This window comes from Eutrigla gurnardus (assembly GCF_963514095.1).
Source record: "Eutrigla gurnardus genome assembly, chromosome: 18".
Taxonomy (NCBI): Eukaryota; Metazoa; Chordata; class Actinopteri; order Perciformes; family Triglidae; genus Eutrigla; species Eutrigla gurnardus.
The window spans coordinates 2039252-2060958 of NC_139929.1; the positions used below are offsets into that span (position 1 = coordinate 2039252).

Genomic DNA, 21707 nt, shown 5'->3' on the forward strand with positions numbered 1-21707 from the left:
TAAGAGAGAGAGAGCGGAGGAACATTGTCTGTGGCGCAGCGCGACGGTGCGCGGTGTCCGATTACAAACCGTGCGCCTCCGAGGAGCCGCCAGCAGCACACCGGGACCGGGACTCAGAGCGTCTCCGGGACTCAGAGCCTGTCCGTGCTGGAGCAGAAATAGCAACACACACACACACGCGCGCGCGCACACACATACACGCGCGTGACTCCCGGAGGGGGACGGGAGGAAAAGCACAGAGAGGACCTGGAGGAGTTGTTGTTTTTTGTTGTTTTTTTAACGGAGGTCCGAGAGAGAGAGAGAGAGAGAGAGAGAGAGAGAGAGAGAGAGAGAGAGAGAGAGAGAGAGAGAGAGAGAGAGAGAGAGAGACGGCAGCACCGGATCTATCACCTTCAGCTCGTCTTCTCCCGTAGAATCATCGCGCTTCTCACCGGGACGACGCACGCAGCTCCGCTCTGCTAGATGACCGGGAGTTGGGCGCCTCACTTGGTAAGTTTCTATTATTATTATTATTATGAAGATACATATATTTATTTTTTATGCGTGTTTGCTCCTGAGAAATCAACCCACGACTTCTCCTGCGTGTCTACATGATGAGGTTTATTATTAGTTGTTAATTAGAGTTAAATTGATCAAATGTTACAGGACGCATGCAGTAAAACACGAACGCCTCCAACGACATAACTTATATTTATAATATGTAGAATCAGTTTCTAGAAGTTTTTGTTGGTTTTGCTTTGCGCTGTCTGACCACTGGGGGGCGCTGGCAGAGTGCGACCACCACCACCACCACCAGCAGGTCTCTGCACATTAATTTCCTCTTTCAGCATCTTTTTTTTGACAACTGATCCAGAGTCTGGGATCACAGACTCCTTATGATAGTAGCAGCAAGACGATGACGTCATTGTGGGGAAAAGATGCTGAAAATGTCAGATGCAAAGTTGTGGAAATGTTTGCTGCTCAAAGTTGCTCATTCTGTTGTGATTGTGTGTGTTTGTTGTTGTTGGTGCAGATCAGTTGTCTCTGCTTTCATGTGACCTTTAAAGTGCATTAGCTTTGCTTTGTGAACATTTTCATCCTGTTTGCTTTCTTTGCTGAGACGTCAACAGAACTCGTGGCCTTTTTACTGTTTTCGCTTCTTTTACATTGAATGAAAGTGACTTTTTTTATTCTGCTCTTCCCTTCGTTGTGCTCTGAAACGACCTCACACACACACACACACACACACACACACCTACCCACCAACTCCCCATTCAATCACACAGAGAGCCGAATCCTTGGAGGATTCTAAATCTTTTTTTGTAGTTATTTCAACTATACAAGTTTTAATTTGTACTTTTTCTTTGATGCCGACTGGAAACCCGAGCATTGCTGACGGAGCATCCGATGTTTGTTCAGATTAAAGAAGGTAAACCTGCGTGTTTGTGTCTGACGTGATGGAGATAATGTATGTGGTTCCATGCTAATCTCTACCCTGTGAACGATTAACCGGAATCGTTCACTAAGTCACTGATTCTCCGTCTCTTTTCCGAGCCGGAGGCGTGAAATCCTCAGACGTTGTTGTTGTGTCCAGAGTGTGAAGCACTTTGCTTCCGTTTCATTGGGATTCATGCGGCTCGGCGGGTTGTTGCGGTCGTGCCGGCCTTTCAGGACTCTTGGAAAAAGCTGCATTTCTGATAAACACAGCCGGCTTCCTCTGATCTCGTGGCCTCGGACCCTCAAGGATGGGCCGTCACACTGTGCTTACCGATGGAGAAACGAGGGGGGGGGGGGCATCCAGATGGTAGAATTACTTTGGACTCACAGAGTTCAGGGTTTTATTATACATTGGATACAAGAAATATGAAATGAGAGAGGGAACGGAATGATTAATCAAGGAGTCATGTGACGCAGAGAGCCAGGATCGGTAGATTAGTCGGTTTCTGCAGCTGTTTATTGATAATCGATCACTTTTGAACCTTAAAAAAACCTCCACCATTGTCTGGTTGCAGCTTGAACCAGCTTAAACATTTGACGACGCCCCTTATTAATTGTTTAATTGAGTTTCATTGATTTCGAAAGCCAGTTTACTGGCTTCTCAGATGTGAATATTGTCTGGTTTCCTTCATCTTATAGGTATTACGTGTTATATATCTGTGCTTTTCATTGTTGGTTCCATAAAATAAGAAAAGTGAAAAGGTCACATGGGACCAAAACTCATTGGTTAATTGATTTTAAAAGCTAGAATACCAATTTACTGGTTCTTAGCTTCTATTCGCTCCTTGATCCTTTATTTAGTGGATTTCATACATTTAGGTTTTTGATTGTTGGTTCGATAAAATAAGAAAAGTGAAAAGGTCAACATGGGACCATAACTCATTGGTTAATTGAAAGAAGCTATTAGTGGATGAATCGATAATGGAAGCCGTGGTTAGTTAAAGGCCTGAGCAGAGAGAGAGAGAGAGAGAGAGAGACATTCCAGTGCAGCGTATGATTAGCGTGATTGATATTTGCACTGTGTTGGGAATTTGCCCGAGCGCTGACACAGAACAGCAGCCACACAAATACAGCAATTAGTCCGAGCCCGGAGGGCTCCCTGATTGAAAATGACCCACCCACCGCTGTACGTGTGTGTGTGTGTGTGTGTGTGTGTGTGTGTGTGTGTGTGTGTGTGTGTGTGTGTGTGTGTGTGTGTGTGTGTGTGTGTGTGTGTGTGTGTGTGTGTGTGTGTGTGTGGTCGCCATGGAAACCCAGTTAAATGACAAGCCCATTGTCGCCGACCTTTTTGTGATTGGCTGTTCCCTCTGGCGGGGTCAAGCCCCCCCGCTGGGAGCATTAAAATAAGGCTGTGGTGCACGTGTAAAGCAAACAGCCGTTACCCTCTCTGCCCCCCCGGTGATCTTTGGTTATTATTTATCCAGACGGGGGGGTTTGGGATGGTTCGTCCCGTTACACAGATTTATCGGTGATCTGCAAGTAAACTAACACTGGAGTGGTTCTGCTGTCTCCCCCCCTGCTGTGCTTTGTCCTCTCTCCACCGCCGGCTATTTATAAATCACAAACACTTTGCCATTATCTCATTGCTGCCTTGTTTCTCTTCTTGACGCCACGTCTGATTCCAAGACTGCCGTTCTCCCGAGAGTCGTTCCCCCACATGTGAGGAGAAGAAGGTTTCTGCTGGTTTGTTATTGGGAGAGGCGGCGCGTTCATATCAGGAGGAACAAGTTGCCTGGGAGTGAGCAAACAATCCCTTCATCTCCAGCAGTATGATGCCATGTTGCTATGGTGATTCGGCGGGATTTGAGTGCCCTGCCAGTCCAGAAAACCTGAAAGATGAAAGTTTATCATCCACAGCACTTCGGTTGGTTAAAAGTGCCACAACAGTTGCCATAGAGACGGTGAGGATGCAACAATGCAAAGACGTAGCAGCTGTTTTTTTTATTTCACATCACAAATGTTCTCTTTCTGTGAAGGTCAGCGCCGGAAAAGCATCGTTTGAAACACATCGGGGGACTTAATTCTCCAACGCGGAGGGAAATATCACATTAAAGTGCCGCTCGGCTGGAGTCAAGTGAGTTAAAGTGAAAACGCTGGATTTGCTGGAAATGAAGCGGCGGGAGGATAGAAAGGTGTGAGTCAGCAGTTCTCTGATGGGACAGATATCCTGTAAAATGAAGCTGGGGGGCTAAACGGTGCAGAGGGCAGGTGGAGGGAAGAAGTGGAGCGATATGATCCTCGGAGTCGACGTCTGCGGTCGGAGTCGAACCTCCAGCTTCACGTCTCTCTCCACCACCGTTACACCACATTCAGCTCCGCTACAAACCCCAAACCCCCACAATCTGTCTTTATTTAAAACCACCAGCTCGGGGAAAAGAAGAGGGATACTATATTTGGGTCAGGATTAAATAATCCCCCCCAAAGCCTCTTTTTTTCTTCACTGGGGGGATCAAGCCAAGAGGATGTCTGAAAGGTTAAACAGAGATGGATCCAAACGTCTGTGACAACAACAGGAGGAAGCTATTAACTTTATTTAAGCTGAGTCCGTGTGTGTGTGTGTGTGTGTGTGTGTGTGTGTGTGTGTGTGTGTGTGTGTGTCCGTGTGTCCGTGTGTGTGTGTGTGTGTGTGTGTGTGTGTCTGTGTGTCTGTGTGTGTGTGTGTGTGTGTGTGTGTGTGTGTGTGTGTGTGTGTGTGTGTGTGTCTGTGTGTCTGTGTGTGTGTGTCTGTGTGTGTGTGTGTGTGTGTGTGTGTCTGTGTGTCTGTGTGTGTCTGTGTGTGTGTGTCTGTGTGTGTGTGTCTGTGTGTGTGTGTGTGTGTGTGTGTGTGTCTGTGTGTGTGTGTGTCTGTGTGTGTGTGTGTGTCTGTGTGTGTGTGTGTGTGTGTGTGTGTGTGTGTGTGTGTGTGTGTGTGTGTGTGTGTGTGTGTGTCTGTGTGTGTGTGTGTGTGTGTGTGTGTGTGTGTGTGTGTGTGTGTGTGTGTGTCTGTGTGTGTGTGTGTGTGTGTCTGTGTGTGTGTGTGTGTCTGTGTGTGTGTGTGTGTCTGTGTGTGTGTGTGTGTGTGTGTGTCTGTGTGTGTGTGTGTGTGTGTCTGTGTGTGTGTGTGTGTCTGTGTGTGTGTGTGTGTGTCTGTGTGTGTGTGTGTGTGTGTCTGTGTGTGTGTGTGTGTCTGTGTGTGTGTGTGTGTGTGTGTCTGTGTGTGTGTGTGTGTGTCTGTGTGTGTGTGTGTCTGTGTGTGTGTGTGTGTCTGTGTGTGTGTGTGTGTGTGTCTGTGTGTGTGTGTGTGTCTGTGTGTGTGTGTGTGTCTGTGTGTGTGTGTGTGTGTGTGTGTGTGTGTGTGTGTCTGTGTGTGTGTGTGTGTGTGTGTGTGTGTGTGTGTGTGTGTGTGTGTGTGTGTGTGTGTGTGTGTGTGTCTGTGTGTGTGTCTGTGTGTGTGTGTGTGTGTGTGTGTGTGTGTCTGTGTGTGTGTGTGTGTGTGTCTGTGTGTGTGTGTGTGTCTGTGTGTGTGTGTGTGTCTGTGTGTGTGTGTGTGTGTGTGTGTGTGTGTGTCTGTGTGTGTGTGTGTGTGTGTGTGTCTGTGTGTGTGTGTGTGTGTGTCTGTGTGTGTGTGTGTGTCTGTGTGTGTGTGTGTGTGTCTGTGTGTGTGTGTGTGTGTGTCTGTGTGTGTGTGTGTGTCTGTGTGTGTGTGTGTGTGTGTGTCTGTGTGTGTGTGTGTGTGTCTGTGTGTGTGTGTGTGTGTGTCTGTGTGTGTGTGTGTGTGTGTGTGTGTGTGTGTGTGTGTGTCTGTGTGTGTGTGTGTGTGTGTTGGGGGGTAAAAGAAAAGGTTTCCAGTGGAGAAGCCTCTTCTCTTTGTTTACTGAGCGAGCGGGCGCCACAGGGCCGTTTGACGGGTGAAATGAGTCATGAGTTGTCACCGCAAACACACACACAGAGGGAAACACAGAGTTTCTCGCTCTCCGTCTCTCTCCGTCTCTCTCTCCGGGCCGTCACCCAGCTGTATTTCTGGGGAAGATGAATGACTTTGAGGCGTGAATGAGAGGATCATTTGATAGCTGGAGCGCTCAGCTCGTATATTTCTCTTTTATGGGAAGCCGCTGCAGTTTTGTAGCTCAGAGGTGAAAAAAAGGCAGAAGTGGACTTCCTCCTGCGAGACTTCCACGCTATGAATAGTTCCAGCTAAATTAGCAGCGTGCACTGATTTAAAGCGAAAGCAGGTGCTTTTTCCGGGTGTTTATTTGCGTGATGTAAATATGTTTTTTGCCTCCGCATCAGCAGGAGGTGATGTAGCCGAAGTCTATTTTGTTCCTCGCGGGACGCTCGGCGTCGCGGCGTCTTATCTTCATGGAGCGTATCGTTATACGATAAGAAGCTCTTTTGATGTGATGTGTTTAGTAGCTATCAGACCTTCATCTATCGCACCGCCACGCGGAAAAAAACACCAGCCTGAGAAGCTCTAATTTCATCAATGAGAGGATCTAAATGCAGGAAAAGCCTTTAATCTTCAGCAAATGAAAACATTTATCTCTAGCTTTGAAATCATTACGAAAAGGGGGGGCTAATCACAGCTAAAATCCTTGAATATTTAACGTTGTGAGAGGAGATGCTTCCCTCGGCAGATGAATGAGGGGAAAATGCAATATTCTTTTTATCCGACCTTTTATAGGAAAGTTTGTGATAACATCTGAGGAGATAGCTGCGTGTAGTTTCATCCACGCGGGGGAAAGCGTGAGTGGAAGGGAGATGCTGGGGGAGATTAGAGGAGAGATGTAAAGAGATAGGGGGGGAAACGATAAGAACTTAAGTTCCCCAGACAAAGAGGGGCGGCGACGGCTTTTCTGAATGGAGGAATAGAAAAAAGGCAGAAAGAGAAGAGGAATTATGTGGAGATGGACTCGCTGATACAAGGTTTGACGAGCAGACGGACGAGGCCGAGTGGGTTTTTGAGGGAAACTTAAATATACAAGGCGGCGGTCTCTGGGTGCACCCTGTCTGCTGGATTCATCTGTCAGCTCCAGAGGTCCTGAGAGACAGACAGACAGGCAGACAGACAGGCAGGATGGGACGACGATAAGAGAGACGGGAGGACTGACAGAAAGGAGACGACGGGGAAATAAATGCCCTCTTACTGTCAACGCAATCAAATCCAAAAAGACTTTGGGACCAAAGTCCAAAAATGTCAAGATGTTCGTCTGACTTCAATCATGACTTTGCAGCAAAGATGTGGAGCTTTTTTTGCCCTCAGTTTCTCCTCTCAGGCTGCATGCATGGTTGAATGTAACTGATTACATTTCTATTTTGAAATACTTGCATCAGTGCTGCTCTATACTTTCACTCCAATTCACTTTTTGACAGCTAGTCTCTGGTTACATTTCAGATTTGACATCAAAGACATGATGAACTTTCATGATTACGTCTGTGACCCCTCACAGCGTCTCATCGGGGCTCCTTGTCGGGTTTCTAAGAGACCTTTTTTCTTCATTTAGATCATTGCTGGAGACACAAAGAGTTCATCTGCATTTTTAGAGAAAACAAATATTTCCCCCAGATGTTCAGAATGTGGGTCAAGGCGCTGATGTGCCGAGCTGGATTAGTGTCTGATCTGGTCTACAATAGTAAACCCGGCATTAATACAGGAAGCACAAGCTCTTCCACCTGCTCTGCATGCAATATTTTTATTATTATCATTATAATTATCGTTATTCACAGTTAATATCCTCTTTGGAACTTGCTAGAATGGAACCTTAATTAAAAAAAGGAAAAACAAATCTATAGTCTCTAACAAGAAGCCTGGTTGTGATTTTAAGTTACAGTAATCCTTGAAAACACTTGCATTTTAGTGTTTACCAAGGTTTGAAAAGTGCTTGGATTTAGAATAAAGGTCTTGAAATGTGTGTTGTATGTGATGACATCTATGATAGAACAGAGAAAAGAAGATCTCCATATTTGAGGGACTGAAAACAGCATTTTCTGACATTTCTTTATGAAAAATGACTTTTGATGATGAACAGATGATGAAAATAGTTGGTGATTATATTTCTGTGGATCTGTTAGTGGAATTAGTTTTCCTTTCATTTGTGGTCCTTCTGTAAAAAGCTGTCTCCAAACATCATGTTGGTTGTTTAGAGGACAATAACATCTCATTTAATGTGATGAACAAGTGACAGAATAAGTAGACTGAATACTGACCATTGGATTGGTACAAATATGGAGTTTACCACAGCTGGAAGGGGCTGGAAAAGCATGGAAATGCACCTGGAAGTGCTTGAAAAGTGCTTGAATTTGACTTTTGAAAAGGTGTAGGAACCCTGAGGATCTCTGACATCATTGTGTGTCTGAAACCGAACCTGTACACCCTTGAAAGGAGAGGCAAAAACACACACACACCTATTGTTTGACAAAAACACCACACACATCTCAGACTCTCTCGTGACTCACAGCCTTTACGGGTCTGCGGGGAGCCTGAATATATGAATGTGTGTCGTCTACGCCGCCTCGGAGCTGCCGGTGAAACCACGGAGGATGTGTGTGTGGTCTGATCTGAGACCAGCGGCACACTTAGTATTCCTGCTGGATAACATCTCACTCTTCCCTCCAAACACACCATCAGAGAGAACGAGCCCTCAGTGAGAAACCAGCCTTTCCTGTATTTTTGTTTCTTGTTGTCTGAGTTAACTTGACTTTGAATGTAAGCTCTTTGCACGAGAGGAAGTGGAGGAAGTGGAGGAAGTGGAGGAAGCGGTCAGTCGGAGTCGAACACCATCGTACACGCGTGGGAGGTTTTGGTTTCGAGGGATATTTTGTTCTGGAACATTAAGTCTGTTAAAAGCCGAGCCAGGTACCGGGCCTCGGCGATAAGGATATGAGTTTGTGTAAAAAAGACAATGGAGTAATTCTACTGGTATTACCAGGAGTGTGCTGTTCTTACCCCCGGCTATTAAAACGGTCTGATTGTGTTGTTCATGAAACCAGAGATTGTTGGCTCTATTGTGTCTGAGCAGTGAGTTATGCTGAAGACTCTCCTGCTGCCCTGCTGGGACTGAAGTGGGTTTAATGATTCTCTGGGAGGAGATGTGTGTTTGTCTTCCTCCTCGTCCGTCTGGAATAGAGAAGACTGGAGTACAGAAACACACACACACATACGTTAAGGCGCTGTGTTGCCTTTAAACCTTGCAGCATGATATAACGTAGATGAAGAGGCGTCGTGATAGACAGAAAGGTGATATCGATAAATAAATTCCCTGAGAATAAGAATATGTAGGACTATGAATAGTTGTGCTACATGCAGGTGTTTGACCTCCGGAGGTCAGCGGGGTAACTCCATGGCTCTGGTTTCACTTTCTCATGCATGGTGACCCCCCCCCCCCCCCCCCCCCCAGGCTGGTTGACCCCACCTGACCCCTCCCAGACTTCACCGATGACCCCTTTCAAACAGATCCAAGTGAAAAACCTGCACAGCTGCAGAGAAACGAGCGCTCCTTCACCGTCAGCAGGAGGCTAATGGAAGAAAAGACCATTCCCTTAATGAGGCCGATCTGAGATCAGCTCAGTCAGAATCAGTGGGAACGTAGGATGAAATAGATTTATTTTTTTTGGGACTCAAGCTGTTGCAGGACTGTCGACAGAGCAGCGAGGGAGGGAACTCCTACGCGGAGGATTCATTTCCTCTGGACTCGCCCTGACCACAACACTTTGTTTGCTCTGCTCTCGTTGTCATTAAAAATAGACCTCTGCCCTTCCCCAAAAAGCAAAGGGGGGGAGGGGGGGGCTCCCGTAAGCATCCCGATCTATTCTTCACCGCTCCACGCCCCCCCCCCCCCCCCCCCCCTCTCGGCAGAAAAGCGCTCCCTTCTCTGCGGCGGTTCAGAAAAGGTGACGCTCCCCTGCAGGGTCAACTTCTGTTTTATTGACTTTGGAAAAACACACAGAGGGAAAAAAGGATGTTGTTTCTTTCTGGAGACCATCGAGCGATGGCTGAGTTTTTCTTGTTTTCTTTGAATGCCTCTTGCTGGTGTTAAAAAACCTCCAATCTGTAGCCGGAGCTCTTCAAATCCCTCAAAAAAGAAGGGATGTTTTCCCCTCCTTCCACCCACATTCTACCTCCACGATGAATACCTTAATATGACTTCATTACTTAATTCATCCCCGGAGGGCGATCATCTCTCGGCTCGCCCTCTGATACGGGAAGGTCAGAGTGAAGCAGGAACTTAACCAAGGAGACTAAAAAATGTCTTAATGGTCGGAAACAAGCGAGCTTTCTAAAGGTCTCTTTGCACAAATACGATGTAACCTGTCATTGTCCTCAGAGGATCTCCCCTCCCTCCATCTCTCAGCCTCATGCATCATAATTAACACTTTTCTGATTGTGTGTTTCTCCTCGGCTGTTTCGTGTTGTTATTGTGAGCACACAAGTGATTTCTCGCCCTCTCAGATAGACTTCATCACTTCTCTGCCGGAACAATCAGAGTAATTGGTGGGTTACAGTCGCTCGGTTTCTTCTTTGATTCTCACTTTTTTGTTGTTTTGTTTTTTTGTTTCCTTAGTCGTCTTAGTGAGTCAACGTCTTTCAGATCCATTCAGATGCAATTAAGATTTTAATACGCGACAAAAGAAAGTGTCGACATCAAACATCCACTGAAATCATCCATTCTGTAGTTTGGTAAACACTCGGCTTGTATTTGTACATTTAATTTCTTATATTCTTGTATTTTATTCATATCATCCCAGCTTTAACTTCTATTTCTGTGGAAGAACCCACAAGTCAAAATTGAGGCAAAATGTTTCCAACACAGATCTCGATCAAATTATCATATTTACCCGCATGATTTTTGTTATTATCGTTATTGTGAAAGGAAGGAAAACATGCTAATTGCAAAGTGAAGTCACATGATTTACTGCTATTATCGTGCGGTGGCGGCGGGAAACAATTACACAAATCACGCTGTGATATTTCTGCCTCGGCGGCCGGACTGTCATTAACTGATCCTGTCACTCAGAATCACCTGTTGGTATTTACTCTCCTTCTCTGCTGTTTCCAACACACACAACACACAACCTGACAGCTTGATTAATGCAGATGATCCGCTGCCCCCCCCCCCTCTGGGAACAGAAAGCTTTCACACGTATTTATACATATTTCTGCGATTGCGAACAAGATAAATGCTCGCGCGGGAAAAGGATCCGTTCCGGAGATGGATGTGCAGCGATGGTGAGATAATAAAAGGTAGACGAAGCCAGAGAGATGGATGTGCGTGGTGGGTTGGGAGGGTGAAGAAGGAACACATGGAGGCCACATGTGGATCCCCCTCCACCTCCCTGCTCCCACCAGCGTCCCAGCTTGGAAAACGCCATTGTCATCATTACAGCGAAGGGTGGAGGGGATCATTAAGTCATTATTTATGTGCTTTTCGGCTGTTTTATCACCTCCAGACACCCAGACACCCACACTCTTGGTCCCCCGGAAGAATTACAATAATAGTACGAGGCAGCCAGGGGGGGGGGGTCTAATAGAAAAAGTGCAGACATTAACAGTCTGGCCCAGCTGCAGAGACGACTCGCCCCAACTTTCTTTATGTCCCTGTTAGACCCATTTACACCCACGATTGTTTCTGTTTATGTCCACGCTGCTACCCACGATGAACCTCCGCCAACATTCCCCCTCCAGTTTGAGGCGTGAGGTAGCAGAATGGTAAAAGTTTTTTTTTTTTAGGCAATTTCCCCCCTTTTTTGTTGAAACAGCGGTAGTTAGTGTGATAGCTCGGATTAAAAAAACAAAACAGCACTCTAGTCTTCGCCTGCAACGCTTTTGTTTTCTGGGAAAAAGCGGCGATGTCATTATAGGTCGTTTGGTGTGTGTGTGTGTGTGTGTGTGTGTGTGTGTGTGTGTGTGTGTGTGTGTCTGTGTGTGTGTCTGTGTGTGAGCTGGTTTATTTCAGTCCGCCCTGTTTGAATGGATTTTCACCCGTCATCATTTCACACGGCGGTGGACGGTGAAACACAACACCAACAACAAACGCCTGGTGTGTTGAAGAGAATTCATGTCAAACAGACCTGAACCAGGTTGGATCTGGATCTGGATCTGAGGCTCCTGTGAAAGGGCCACATAGAGAGTCACCTCTCTGGACAGCACAGTCCCAGATCCCGACCCCCGACCCCCCACCGGTGTTTCCTCTCCCTTTTTACGTTTAAAAAGGAAAGGCTGTTGCTTTTCCAGCTGTGCCTGACCTGGAGTCTGTTCCCTGCTGTTTTCCAGTCCTGATTCAATTACCTCAGTGGGACCCCCCTCTCTCCACACACACACACACACACACACACACACACTGCCTCTTCACAGCAGAGCCACACTTCCCCACCTCCTTTTCCTCTGAAGTGCCTCTAAACTCCTCGCTCCCTTCCATCTCCGATTAATCCTCTCCATTCTCCTCCTCACTCAGCGCTCCTTTTGTTCCCGCCTAACCTCTTTAACTCTCCTCCTCTTCCCTTCCCGACCTCCTCCATCCATCCGAGCCCTCGCCCCCCCCTTTTTAATTTCCAACCGCTCACTCTTCATCCTCTGCTGCATCCTCCTCCTCCATCCTTTTTGTTCCTCCTCTCCTCTCATTATTACCGGCCCTCTCTCCGGTAATCCACCTCGAGTGACCCGAAACCACTTTCTTTGCCTCTTTTCCTCTCCCAATCTTTTTTTTTTTTTTTTGCACCTCTCCACCTGCACCAGTTTTCTTGGAGAGCAGGTCAGCGCCGAGTCTGAAAGCCATTAACTTTGGAGTGCTTTCAGCCTTTAGCCAGACGGACGGAGAAGCTGCACCTCCTTATTGGTGGATGTATATGTGCACGTTCACATTTTAACCAATAAATATCATATGCAGGAGTGTTGAGTGGGAATCCCAGCAGTTCTGAGGAGTTACGCTATCACACGAGGGTAATCAGAGAAAGCAGCAAATCTGTATTTAATACTTCTAAATTGCCGCTAATCGGGCAACTCGTTGACGTTGTCGGAGGGATTTCTGTTGGATTCAGATGCATTAAGAAAGAGAGAGGGGAGGAAAGGAATTAGGCTCACAAGCTCGATTATAACGACTCTGGTTGTGGAAGTTGTTGCAATATAATCATATGAGCTTGTCTTTTTTTCTTTTTCTTAGTTAAACAGCAGTTATGTAGTCAAACCCAAATAATCCGGCGACTCCACTGAGAGCAGCATGTAAACGTCAGAGAAGGGTGTTCTGGGTAACCGTTGGTTGCAGTTGATTCTTTGTTTTTATCTCAAGAGAAGAGTTTGGGCATACCTTGTTTTATTTTCAAATTAAAGGTCCAGTGTGCAGGATTTTTGTTGGAAGAAATACAATATCCATCCATCGTCTAACGCTTATCCTGTATTCAGGGTCGCGGGGAGCCGAGCAGCTGTCATTGGGCAATAGTCATAATTATAGTTTTATTCATCTATAATAACCTGAAAATTTGCAGTTTGGATCAGAGTTTGTTAATAATAATAATAATAATAATAATAATAATAATAATAAATAAAAAGTTAAAACAGGTGACATCACATAAAAGCAAGTCGACAAACCAAGCGTTGCTCTTTGTCACCTGAAGGCCACTGTAGTTCTACGACACGCTTGGGGAAGGGAGGGGCTCAGGGTGGAGGGGTATTCAGTTAAACTGCAACCTCACCACTGGACGCCACTTAATCCTGCACACCTTTTAATCACTTTATCAATAAAATGTCAGAAAATAGCTGCTCATGAAATATTTCACACTGTAAACTGCTGTTTCAGCTGCACGACACACAACTTTCCTTCTGGTTTCGGTGCGTTTTGACAAACATGAAGCGAGACGTGCACGCGGTAATAACCAGGAGCAGATAAGCAGCTGTTCAAACTGTTTAAATGAATATCAGGAGGCGGCGGCGGAGACGCTCGGCGGAGGAACATGCCGGTAAACATAAACTGGTACAAGTGGGTCAGACGCACTTACGCTGACAAAGAGCTATTTGAGCTGTAATGGATACATTCAGGTCAGGTAGACAGCTGCACACACACACACACACAAACAAGCAGGAACATCTGGTTTTGGCCCTACAATCAGGCCCAGATGGACCCCTTGGGTGCGAGACCACACGTGATCCTTACGCCCTTAAAAGATGACGGGGTGTTCAACCTGTAATTTTACCGTAATGACACAGCGAAGGTATTCCCAAATTCATACGTGCCATCGTTCCTTAGGAAATGTAGGTCAGTCGACTAAAAACACAGTGAGTTTGCTCTCCTGTGTGGCTTTTGCGTTGCATTAATATGCAACCGCGAGGACGAGCTAATTTATTTCACTCCGCAGCGAAACAAGGCAGAAAAAACCTCCCTAAACATAGAAAGAGAATTAATACGTTGGGAAGTTAGAAGTGGGTGATATTCCAGCTTTGATGTCGAGTCATCAAAGGGGCGTTGTGATACGTACGCGGGTTCAGGGGGGGGCGGCGTGCAGCGGCGAATAGCGTATATTTAACCATGAGCTTAAATTAGAACCTAGAAGACACACATATACAGGCCTGGTGGCTCTTCATCTTGTGGGGATGCGGCTCTATGCTGATGATTAGATGCTGTGGTTTTTGCACCCTGGGGGGCAATTTTTGGGGGGGGGTGAGGTTGTGTATGCATTAAAGTGGGAAAACATATTAATATATCATATTTTTATAGCCGTTTTTGAGACACACACACACACTCAATGTCAATGTCCATCAATCTATTTTTAGCCTTTGGGCCACCTAGTGGTTGTAATGTTTATAATGTACATTTGTCTTTCTTTTTCTTTTCTTTTTGTTGCTACCGCTAGCATCTTAGCCCAACCGCTCCGATCAATAAACACCCATAAGATGACAATTTAGCCTCATATAAATAAAACCAAAAATAAGAATCAACATCATCACCCTAAGGACCCCGTAAAAGAGTAGCAACTTTATAAACTCGCAAATTTGCGACTTTTGCAACACCCTCTCTCGGCTCCTTTTGCCGCCCTACGCCGTCATAATGTACGTTGTTTTATTGATCGTTTCTCTCTCTCTCTATTATTATTATTATTATTATTATATATTTCTGTAAATTCTCTGTTATCGTGATTGGGTTGGATGTTGGGACCCGAAAACGAGATGATACATCTCAAGGGGTTTATCCTAAATAAACACCTTTCAACACACACACACACACACACACACACCTGCTGTATTCCTGCTGACACACACATTCCTGTAACAATTACAGACCATCCAACCGTCTGTAATATGTGGCAATTTGCTGCGTTATTAGTCTCTTTGATATGCGTCTCGTCCCCGACAGACAGACAGACAGACAGACAGCTGTGAACACGCAAACAGACGGGATGTATTTTCTCACCCTCCCTCCATTTTTTTGTCGCTCTCAGGTTTGTTTTTTTTTCTTCTGAAGGAAGTGATGACACATTATTAACAAGATTTCTGTTTGTCACACGGCTCATCGAGGACAATTAAAAGGCAACGTGTTGTCGGCGTTTGCAACAATGTGCAATTAGCTGTCTGACGGTGACGTCTTCAGATATTCACAACCACACGGCAGTTATGACACGAGCTGGAAAGAGACTCTTTTAAAGAGCTTTCAGCGAGTATCGGCAGGAAAATGTACGACTGAAAACTATATTTAATGTTGGCGTGTCACGCCATGAAGTCATGGATCCCCAATACTGATACAGCAGATCTATATTTAAAGAGTTGCTGTGTGTGTGTGTCCCATCTAATGTGTTAATGATCTAGCAGGACGCCATGTTTCACGCCTTTAAACGTTACGGGAGCCCTGATTAGTAAGAGAGCGGCGTGGGTTTCTATCCCCCCTCCTGACCCGGTACACGGTACTACAGTCCTGGTCTTCCAGGCAGCATCAGGGATTCCTGAGTAAACACCACAAAGAGACATTTACAGTTTTAACGCTGATGTTAATAGTTCCCGTATCGCCGCCAGCGTTTCCGTTATACGAGGCCGAAGCTCCTCGTTTAACAACTGTGTCTTCTTTGGCGTTCGGTCAAATTGTGCTCTAATCCGCCGCGTCTGTTCGCTTCTTGACCTTTTCCGATTGGCATTTCCTGAGGAAATCTACCTGTACGGAAGGTGGTTAATGAGCACGCGGTGAAGGACAAGCTGATCATTAAACCTCTGGACCTGAGCGTGAAGGTAATGGAGCCCATTGATGTGGGTGGGGGGGCTCATGGTCATGAAGCGCCCACATGGTCTGTTAGCTGAGAAGCCGTCATTGGACTCCGTTCAGTAAAAGGGCAGGCCCTTTCAAAATAAAGTACGTGGCAGGTGATGGAGCGAGCCGATCTGTCAATCAAACGTCCGGGAAGCCTTCAGTGCCGTTCTTTGACTGATGGCGTTGCAGCTAACGCTAACCCTCTTCAGTTCGGAACGAAACACTCTGATTGGACACTGGCTTGCCTCACCTGAAGCCTGACCAGATGGATTTGATTTTGGATATGATGTGCCGCGATTCTCGCATTATCTCGTGAGTATCGCGATAAATATATATATTTTTCTTTGATACGGAAGCATTTTATGGAAGTATATTCCCTCGTTCTGGGAAACATGAACCGGTGCGGGCGGAGTTGTGTTTTAGATTTTTGTTTAGTATTTTCGGATATCGCTGCAGCAAAAAAATATCCTGAACCTGCAACTTTTTAGGATGGTTTCTGGAAAACTCTGTCTTTCAAAAGCTTACAATGTCCTGCAGAGTTGTTTGAACATATCGGCAGTTGTTTGATCCGATGGGTGTGTAGGAAACCCAACGTCGCTCAGTACGACCTGAAAAGAAGAAAATCTCAAATCCGGACTGAAACCACTTTGACTGAATTGTGATAGATCTGCTGTGGTGGTTGTGTAGCGAGAGTACCGTTAATGACATTAGTGCTGGTGTGTGTGTGTGTGTGTGTGTGTGTGTGTGTGTGTGTGTGTGTGTGTGTGTGTGTGTGTGTGTGTGTGTGTGTGTGTGTGTGTGTGCAGGGACTCGTTGATTGGCTTGGCGTGCATCCATGAAATCTTGCATATATTGCATATTGAGTGTGTGAGACTATTGAGTGCAGGTAACACACCGTTTCTACATATGGCTGGTTGTCAGCGATCAGCTTCGCTACTGTATAAATAGAGTGTGTGTGTGTGTGTGTGTGTGTGTGTGTGTGTGTGTGTGTGTGTGTGTGTTCACACTGCGCTGTGGGAGATGGCATTAAAGGTTAATACGGTATTTTGAACAAAAGGAGAGGTTATGATGCATGAAATGTCCCGTTTGATTGACGTTTTGCCGTCATTAGAGACGCTGTTGAAGCAGACTAAAGAAATAAACATGATGCAGCTCTAATGACGGACATCTCCCCGTTTATTAATATGTGTGATTGTTGCCGCTGCGCCTTCGTGGTTTTCACCCCTCAGAGAGAGAGTTGACGTTTTCTTCTCCTTCAAAAAAAATAAAACCCAGCCCGGCCTCTCTCACGCAGAAGGAAACGCAATTAACAAACTCCCAGGAGAATCTTAATCACTGAGCCCCGATGTTAAAAGTTAGCCTTTATTCATATATATATATATATAAATACAGTATATATATATATAATTCGCTGAATTTCAAAGGCGCAACAAATCATCAGATTCCACTCCTCACAGGATGTAAATAAGCTAATTATCCAGACATTTTTTCGGGATGACCTCGAGAGGAGGCGTTATTCAAATAGATTGTGTAAAGATACACCAGTGGGATTATTATAATTACAGTGAAATCTGGAAAAATTTGAGGTTTGCAGAAGTTGACGTATTTGGCCATCTGTTACCATGAGTATATTACATGAATGCAGAATCAATATGTATATATTTCAAGTCCAGCACCTCCTAAATGTACCGGCCGACTAATAAAGTCTTCTCTCCATCTCTTCTGGACTCCGACGGCGAATCAAATGCCCAATTAAAAGCCTTTACCCTCAGGCCTGGTCTCAGTCGGAGCAAGAAAAGAGGAAGTAAGAAGAAGAATTAGAAGAAGGAAGACGTTCCACAGTTGAAGGTTTTTTTTTGCCTCTTCAAGCCTTAATGGATCCAGAGACGGGAGTTTGAGCCCCGGAGGCTAAGGTGTTCGGATCTGAGAGTGGCTTCAAGTCAAGAGGGTGAGAGTCAGAGTGGGCGACTCCCTGAAAGACGATCCTCAGACGGGGGAGGGGGTGAGACAGATAGGGAGGGTGAGACAGATCGACTTACATCTGTTTGCTCCGTCTAGCAGAGACACGATCACGTCGGACGCCTGAGGGCCGAGCTCCTCTGTTGTCCGGGACGGAGACTTCACACAACCACACACACAGAGGGACGTCTGCTGCTAACCAATCCCATCACTCCCTCTCATTAACAGCTATAACTTTCCCCTCGATTGTGCCTGTCTGTGGTGTTAACAGGGGCAAATTACCAACTTAGGCCAGGCGTTCGTCAGACAGACACGCACACGCAGACAGACACGCACGCGTGCACACACCCGCGTAATTAATTGGTTCCAGTGGAGCCGGGAGCTAATTTACTCCCCCTCCCCTCCTGCCACATATCTTCACATACTGTACGAAGACTCATCTGGAGGCAGCCTCCTTATGGCTCCCTCCCCGTCTCCGCGTCCTTTATGTGTGCTGGAATATATGTGTGTTGGTTTTTGATTTTCAGGCATATAATTACGGAGCTGTAGGAGTTGGCAGCGTCTCGTTGTCTTGGATGTGTTGGTCGCAGGAAACATGTGGAGAGATTTGATTAGTCTTCTCTTTGGGGTTTGAGTGGGACGATGACGAGAGATTTGTCATATTTAGCCAAGAATACTCGTCATCGTGTAAAGAAAAAGATGCATTCATTTTTACTACTGTAAATGTGGAAACAAACAGACAGATACAACACACACAATATAGAAAAATCTGCATTTTTATGTAACTATAAAGATTTCTAACTCACATATCAAGCAAATACACAAATGCAGCATATAGTGTTGTTTTTATATCCATACATTGTACATACATAACTTATATTTGGTGTCTTTATTTATATTTTTATACATATTTGACTTGTTTATAGGCTCTTTATTTATGAACACATAACTCTCATGGAGCCGTTGCAGCTGTACAATTTCCCCAGGGATTAAGAAAGTATTCTGATATCCTGAATGTGAGACACTACCGGCAAAAACATTGTTTTTCATGCTTTCAGTGGAAAAAACACACACAAAATACACTTTTAGATGTTTATTTCAACTAGAATTCCCCCCAAAATTAGCATTAGATGATGCCTCATTTGCATATTCAAACATAACATTTCAGAAAACCTATTATTATTGAATTTAACAATCCCTGTTTTTTCAAGGCCAACTTGAGGTTATTCTCATTCACTCAGACTGCAAAACTTTCCAATTTCATGCCTTTCTATATGATGAACATCAATTGTTAATATGAAAGAATTATGATTACAGTCGCTTTAAATAAATAAAAAAAAAACCTTGAACTATAAAAGCTCACTGATGTTGAAGTGCAGATCCACCAACAAGCCTTCTCAGCGACTCGGCCTCCGTATGAGATTCCATCCATCATCCCCCACACACTCATATCCTGTCACCGCTAAAGCCCATGTGATTGATTACGATATTAGTAATTGGATGATTTTTAAAACTTGCTGCAACCAAAAAGAGCAGAAAAAGTCTGCACTCATGATTCCCACGTCCTCAGCTGGAATGAGACGATGAGTGTCATCTTCTTTTTCATTTAGCTTAGCATCAAGGTAGCGTGGCATCCTTTTGAAAGGACGGATCAATGAGCCGGCGCTGTAGTTAGTAGTCGGCCTTGATATTGGCGGAGCGGCGTGTGCAGAGGGCCGGTGTGTTTGCGTGCACGGTGGCGAGGTGGGTTTTGGACCGTGTTAGAGCCCCCCGTTAGCCGAGCACGTAATTAAAGCTTTAAAAAAACTCACACGAGTGAACATTTGTGTTTCCTGCACGTGTGGCGAGTTTGTTTCTGCGTACGCCTCGAGGCCGTCCTCGCTCCGCCGCCGGCACCGCCGCCTTGATCAGGCATCAGGTGACCCCCCCCCCCCGCCCGCACCGAGAACAAAGGGTTTTTTGAAGTGCGATGGATCTTTGATGCCGGCGTGTTAAATGTTGAGGAAAATGACACAAAAAAGGAAGTTCTTCAAACATCCACGAGAGGATTGTTTTGATCATCAGCAGGGTGAAAGAGAAGCTGATCTTACAAATCTATGTGTGTCCGGGGGGGGGGACATGACATCATTGAGAAGTACCCCCCTCCCCTGAACTTGCTTCCCTGTCAGTTCGCTGCCGTTTCTAATGGAAGCATCAACTCTCAGGGAGATGTCGTGGGTTTTTGTCAGACAGGAAGTTGACGAGCTTCTTCTCTGAGATTTAAGGCGCTCCGCGGCAGCCAGACAGCTGTGACAGTTTGTCTCTGTGAACAGATCTGAGATCAGCTGAGACGGTCGCCCGAGGGCCCGAGAGCGTCGTCTCAACACGCCGATCGGTGGCGGCGTCCGCCGGCGGATTGTTTGCACGACGAGTCGACGTCTGCAGCTCACTGATCCTGATGCAGCTGAGAGTCACGGTCCTCCGGCTGGGGCCTTGTTTGGTGTTTCTGGCAGGAAGCCTTCAAGGAATGTTTGCAATGAGTACACTAAATATTTAGCTGAACTTAGCTTAGCATAAAGGATAGAAGTTAGTGCCAGTTAACGAGTCGTATTGTGTTTCATTAGCACTAAGTGTAAAAACAACAAATCTGGAGTTTTCTATCTCTTGGCACAGAACAGCCAACAATTTTTATACAAATGTTTTTTGTATGAATTAAGGAAAATGATATACTCTATTTTGCAGCCTGGCCTCACTAAAAAAGTTACGTTGTTAATGTTTTACATATTTGAAGCTGAAACGTGATGCTCTTCCTAAATCTAACTGCAACGGTTTTACAATTACGATAAAATGACGTGCGAAAAAACCTAAAATGTTGCGTTAGTTATACACGTTGCCATGGGAACAGGCTTAGCTTTAGATGGATTGTTGTTAGCTTTGGACAGAGCGGCTGGTTTCTAGTCTTTAATGCTACGTTAGCATGCTTTTAGCTTCATATTCAGCCCACAGACGTGAGAGGAATCAATCCTCGTATCTAACTCTCGGCAAGAAAACAAACTTTTCCCAGAAGTCACGAAGACCCAGCAGTTCTCGTCAAAAAGCAGACAATGAACCAACGAACCTGCCGAGATGATTAATTCTCTGTAATTATGAAGTCTACAAGTCCTGACTCTTACCTTGACCTAAATCTTGAACTAGAGCGTTTCTGAAAGCCTCGATCTGAACTCGAGGGTGACGTTCTGACGGCAGTTCGGTAATCGTGCGAAGCCACGGGTCACGTTTAACCACGAGACCTCCAGCGAGCGTGGGGGAGGGGGGGGGGGGCACGTCGCCTTGGCAACCCCCCTGTCTAATGGTGTGTCGGGGATGATGTCACCTTTTCTCGCCTCTTATTTCCCTAGCCGGAGGCCGAGCCGAGTAAAAATAACAGCAGGATTTTGGGAAAAGTTCTGAGAGTTAGGGTGGGACTCGGGGGAAGGAGAAATTGCTGGGTGTGTTTTTCTGTGTGTGTGTGTGTGTGTGTGTGTGTGTGTGTGTGTGTGTGTGTGTGTGTGTGTGTGTGTGTGTGTGTGTGTGTGTGTGTGTGTGTGTGTGTGTGTGTGTGATATACAGATTTAGCCAGACCAGAGCTATGGTCGTGGTCAGGCGAGTCATCAGGACTCAACTGAAGTACAGTACACAGACTTTGTGTGTTTTTCTAAGATTCATTGTGTTTTTCAGTATGTGCAAAAAAAACCAAAGAAATAGCAGAGAGGTGTGTGCAGCCATTAATCAGGAGCCGAGGAGGCTGACATTTTCTTAAACACTATTTACTCCAAGACTGTAACAAAACAAAGTTTCAGCAGAAGTTTTGGGAAACAAACTTTGAACTATACTACGATATGAGTACTTCCTTCCGATACACAGAAAACACAAGAAATGTCAGCCTTGTTTTTCCCAAATCCTCGGCAGCAAACTAAGACAGCAGGGATCTGATCTGGTATCTGTTTGATTTGATGTAACATCCCAATATGAAGCTGTTTGTGGAATTTACAGACTCAGAGTCAGATTATACATTGGCATAAAATATAGCAGTACACTATAGACGCATGCATCTGC

General features: G+C 45.5%; 1 protein-coding gene across 2 annotated transcripts in view; it reads left to right on the plus strand.

The window, feature by feature from the left end:
- The first annotated feature begins 330 nt into the window (after positions 1–330).
- Positions 331–21707, plus strand: part of sema5a (sema domain, seven thrombospondin repeats (type 1 and type 1-like), transmembrane domain (TM) and short cytoplasmic domain, (semaphorin) 5A) — a 104113-nt gene continuing 82736 nt past the window's right edge. Inside the window, exon 1 of one of the 2 annotated variants that reach the window (XM_084033850.1) lies at positions 331–489. The gene's annotated coding sequence lies outside the window, so the exon portion shown is untranslated. The remainder of the gene's footprint in view (positions 490–21707) is intronic. The other variant, XM_084033849.1, reaches the window with a different exon arrangement.